This window comes from Bombina bombina, chromosome 3 (assembly GCF_027579735.1).
Source record: "Bombina bombina isolate aBomBom1 chromosome 3, aBomBom1.pri, whole genome shotgun sequence".
Taxonomy (NCBI): Eukaryota; Metazoa; Chordata; class Amphibia; order Anura; family Bombinatoridae; genus Bombina; species Bombina bombina.
In genome coordinates, this window is record NC_069501.1 from 1,092,462,412 (window position 1) to 1,092,468,411 (window position 6,000).

Genomic DNA, 6,000 nt, shown 5'->3' on the forward strand with positions numbered 1-6,000 from the left:
TCTGGTTTTACTACTGTACTTCATAATAGTTTGATTGTGATGGTAAAGGTTTGCAATTGGTATAATTAACCATATTTTGCATGGATATACAGCATCTACTGTAAAGACAGATTTAAATATAATCGACTAGATAACAAGTAGAGCAGTAGATTTCGCTCCTGCTTGTGCGCCAACTCTACTAGAGAAATTTTGCGCTCATCCTGGTAGTGTGCGTATTACAAGTTGAAAGTAAAAAAAATTTCACAAGCGGGTAACCTGATGCGCGCAGAAAGCCGAAGTCAGAATTACCCGCTACCGTGTTTACGTATTCCCCCATAAACTTTAATGAAGTGCGAAATGTGGAAAAACACCCTTACTCACGTGCAAACCCAATCACATTTCTCAAGTGCGCTAACCCAACATAAAATTTGAATATATACAGAAAAATGAGAAGAAACCTAATAAAGGGCCTATACCCACATGTTGCTCCTGATGATAAAGTCCTATTGTTATATACACAACAATGAAAGCTCTCTGTTCAGAGCGGTTGGTGAAATTAAGCACAAATACATAGATAAGTCACAAATTTACTCACAGTGTATAATACTCGGCCTCTGGAGGTCCCAGGTCAATTGGCCACTTACACCACTTACTCTCGGATCTCAGATGTCTCTGTTTGGTTAGTTGAAAATGACCCTCACTTAAGGGAGTCCCTGTGACCCTGGTGGCCAGATACCAGACTCACCAATCAGGAGCAGGCTAAGGTGTTCTTCGCAACTGCAAATGACAGACTTAATGTATGGTGCTTTAACCCAGCTAAGTGCCAGGGTCTGTTAATAAATCACATTCTTAACAAAGGAGAATGGCACAGCAGCTAAAACTTCAATAGTTTATTGGAAATCCTTAACACAGCAGAATAAAATAGGAAACGCAACGGCATTGAAGTTTAAAACAAGTAGGTAGCCTCAGCGTCTAAGCTGCCTACTTGTTTTAACTAGGATGCTGTTGCTGTTTTAAGGATTTCCAATAACGTATTGAAGTTTTAGCTGCTGTGCCATTCTCACTTTGTTCAGGATGAAATAAGAATATTTCACAGTCCAATGTTCTTCACAAAGCAGAATATGTTCTATTTATTCTTAAATACATATTTCTAAATGTACAAATGATGGTTTTTTCAGTAAAATAATATATCTATACATATGCATTATATATAGGTATATCTATTTAGAATATTTAGACATATTTCTCTTCTGTGAAGTACATTGGAATGTGAAATATATACAGTATAAACACAGTTAAACACTTTATTAAAAATTATTATTGCATAATTATGATTTTTCACGTTTTTCAGCTACTTTACTAGCAAAGGGATCCAATGCACACACACACACACACACACACACATATATATATATATACTATATATATATATCTGTGTGTGTGTGTGTGTGTGTGTTTAATGTATGTTTACATATGTATTTGTGTTTTATTTGTTGTATATATGTCTGTAAATACATATCTACATATATAACTACATATGTACACACATATAAACAGTTAACTCGCCACTCTTAATCTAGCCCAATGTTAGATATTTTTTTGCAATATGATTATTTTTATGATAGCTTGTTTTTTTTGGTTATGTTGGATGTTATTTTATTCAAATAAGGACAAAATCCCACACAATGGTGAGTGTATCAAGCAAAAAAGTTTCAATTCATTATTTAATGCCTCTAATGAACAACCAAATAACCTAGGAGAGGATCAAATTAAACAATTTATTGTGCCAACCACATAAAACATTATACAAACACTCTAAGAGATGGTGGAACTTTACATTTCTTTCAAAGATATCAACAAGATAATATGATACCTAGAAGGTTACTAATAAAAATGTTTCCAGCATATGATCTTAAAAACAGGAACATATAGATAGATGGGAGAAGGCTTTAACAACATGTTCACTTACACTGATACAGATTCTGATAGAAGCTGACCAAGATGAAATTACAATCCTGGAGGAATCATTACAAACACAAAATGACAATCTAAAAGCATTTGAACATTTAGAAACATTTAATGATCTATATAAACCAATATCACGCTGAACTTGACAAACTGGAAAAATAATTGATATTCAATAAAAACAGAAATATGAAAGAGATCAAGGGGGCTTGTAAATCAAAGAGTATTTAAGTGGCAAAAAAGATATAGGGGCCGATTTATTATTGTGCAGATAGACATGATCCGATATTGCATACGCTGTCGGCATTTATCATCTGCTGGTGCAAAACCGCCCCCCTGCAGATTTGCTGCCAAACAGCCGCTAGCAGGGGGTGTCAATCAACCGATCGTATTAGATCGGGTTTATTTCCGGCGATGTCTGTCCGCCGCCTCAGAGCAGGTGGACCGGTTATGGAGCAGCGGTCTTTAGAGTGCTGCTTCCATAACTTGTGTTTCTGGCGAGCCTGAAGGCTCTCTAGAAACACAGGACATCAAGTTCCATACGGAGCTTGATAAAGAGACCCCATAATACTTGCACTTACAAATGTAAATAAACCCCAGATTTTAATTCAATTCAATGAAAGTGAAATTGAAGTATCAGACTCAGACACGTCAGTAGAAAGTGTAAAATTTAGATAACAGCACTTAACCTAGAACCTACACCAGATCACAAATGCTGGCAATTGACAATAAAAATAATTCAGCTCCCTCCACCTCAGCAACTTCTTTTTTAGGGCAAGCCCTACAAACATCCTTAGTCACTACAAACAATACCACAACACATCAATCCAGACCCAACAAATGCAAAAACTCAAACAATGCCTCCCAGAGAAACCAGGAGGAGACAACCCAGCCCATTTTCAAGATCCAAATGGGAACTTAAAAGTAATAAATCTTACACAACATATTCTAAACCCTGATTATATAACAATTCTGTCCAGAGGCCTGAGTTTCTGTCCTACAATCTGAACAAATTCGAACTAGTAAAAGATGTGCATCTCTTTACTAGAAAATTGTTATTGAAAAAACTGTATGCTAAAAAAGAATTGGGTGATTGGACTATATCAGATCAATCCACCTTACAAGACAGGAACTATTACATGACAATACAGCAGAAACTACCCCTGACACTCATTAGGAGACAAAATATAAGAAATAAATCCAAGTACACACCCCTAATAATCTTTCAACAGAAATACAGGTTTTTTAACCAATAGTGTGTCAGAAAATTGAAGAATTACCACAATACTGGCCCACTCTAAATTTATCTACACAGGAAAATAATGCACTGAAAGAAATTCAAATGTGGCAAGATACCATCATTAAACCTTTGGACAAGGGAGGAAACATGGTTACTCTGGCAAAAGATATGTATCTAGAGGAAGCCATGAAACCATTGGATAATGATCAATGTTACAAGAAACTTTTCAGCAACCCTACACAGATTAATTTTGACAAATATAACAAAATTATTGACAAGGCGTATAAAAGAACAAGTCATCAATACATCTGAAAAACAGTTTCTAACCACAAACTACATCCAACCACAAATACCTCCCTACCTTATCCCAAAAGTGCACAAAGATATTCACAAACCGCCAGGCAGACCAATAGTCTCTGGTAATAAAGCTTAACTGAGAAATCCAGCCAGCATAATCGATCAGCAGACTGAGAGAATACCTATATACATTACCATCCTATTGTCAAAGACACAATGGAAGTCCTCCAGAAAGTGGAGAACTTTAACTCTGTCTCTAGACTCTATTCTCATCACCGCTGATGTAGAAATCACTCTAAACTAATATTTAAACAACAACTTGGGGAACCAGGCTGTCTCTTACTTTTTGTCTTCCAACCAAAGTGAGCAATGAAGATCCTAATCATTTTGTAAAACAATTATTCCATTTCATCTTACATCACAATTATTTAACATTTAAAGCACCTCTTTTTACCTGCAAATTCCAAGGCACCGCCATGGGCAAAGCATGTGCCCCTACATACACAAACTTGTTTCTTGGGTGGTGGGAAAACAAGACTGTTTTCTCAGTTTGTAAATGATACCCTATATACAATATATCCCACTGTGGATTTGATATATAGGATGATGTCTTACTCACCTGGGAAGGCCGGGGTGGATAAATAATTCTTGACTAGTCTTAATAAACAGCAATTCTAAATCTAAGACTAACTTATGAATATAGTCCAGGAAAGTGAACTTCTTAGATCTGGAAATAAACCATGACTGAGTGCCAAAATATACAGAAGAAGCAACAGTTACCAATACTCTACTAACACCACTCTACTAACAACTTTAAAGAATTCTGGTGTAGGGCTACATTTTGCTGAGCACTTTCATACTCATTATACTAAAGAACTACAAATCCCTTTTTTGTGTAATAGTGGTTTATTATTGCTCAAGAGCCTCCCTCCCAGCAGGGGAGCCCGAGGGTTGCATTTACCTTACCATAGTGTTATTTTGGCAAACTCCGGATCCTGATATACGTTCAAACAAGCTATTGCTAGGCTATCTAATACTCAGCTGGGAAAAAGTCCTGTTGTTGTGCTATAACCCCCTGAGCATCATTCTAGTTGATACACTTAAGACTACAAAGTGTTCTTGTCACTGTAAAAAGCTCACTTAACATACAATATTAAAATAACACAGGTGATGTGTGTAGGTGTGAGCCAGCAAGATACTGCTATTATTTGCTGCCTTTTTACTTAGTTTGAAATAAAAGCTATATTTTTAACCCCATTTTAACCTCTTAATAATTATAACTAGTGCAAAGAAGCATTCTTTTCTGGATAAACTCTCCATTGTGTGGAATTTGTCCTTATTTGAATATTTTCCGTAAATGCCTTAAGCACTACTACTTAGTTGACCCATATATAATTTACCAAGGTCAATAAGTAGACACCTAACACTGATCTATTTCCTTCCTTCTTTGTTCTAAATATGGTATTTTAGTTTGCATTCCTACCAAGCAAACCATTCATTCCCATCTTTCCCCTTTCTGTGTCTGTGTGTAGTAGATTGCCCTTAAAATGTATGCACTTCCAGGAAGTGGAGTATTTAGGGTTTTTGTGCTGCCCTAGGCACTCAAAATTCTGCTGCCACCCCCCCTCCCCCCCCAAAACTTTTAGGCCTTTTTTCACCTTAATATTTTTTTGGGTCAGTGCGTTAAATGTTTTTTTTTTTTTTTTTTCATAATAATTCAAAAGAAAATGGGCTAGCAAAACACTAGCATACAGGTGGGTTGAATTGCATGTATCTCATACCATTTTCTCCCTGAGAGAAGGGAGAGAAAAGAACTGGAGGGTTGCAAAGGGAGGGAAAGCGAGGGAGAGAGAGAGAAGAGAAAAGTGGGGAGGGAGAGGAGAAAAGGGGGGGAGGAAAAGAAAGGAGTGAAAGAAGGGGAGCAAGGGAGGGAGTTGAGAGAAAAGAAGGGAGGGAGGGAGAGAAAGAAAAGAAGGAGGGAGTTGAGGGAGGAAGGGAGGGAGAAAGGGAAAAGAAGGGAGAGAGGATGGGAGGGAAAGAAGAATACACTTTGAAACAATCACTGCCCTTCACATGCAACAACATACAGTAATTAACCAGCATTCAAGTAATGAAACTTTTTAAGTGTCCGTTTACTATTTACTCTGTGGGTTCATGAATGCAGAGAAAAGCTAGCTAATAGCAGCTAACATACATTAGCGCTGAGAGTTTATGATTAGACATCACAAGCTGATCTAAGCAGTACACAGACGCATCCAGTCTGTTAGTTACTAAGACCTGCAATAAGAGCTGCGCTCGCAGACCCCACCACAGCTGACAAGGGGAGGCAGCATATCGGCACAAGGTCTTCTCCTCCAGCCTCACCTTGGAATCATATCCCCGGGCAAGTTTCTCACCAAAATGCTTCCACTGCAAAAATACCGGCGGCTCTAAATGAAGCAACAGTTTAAAGGAGCACTGCCTGTGAAGAGCGACCTTAATCAGCGCACATACCTTGTCTTCTCTGTAAAAGCCTGCAC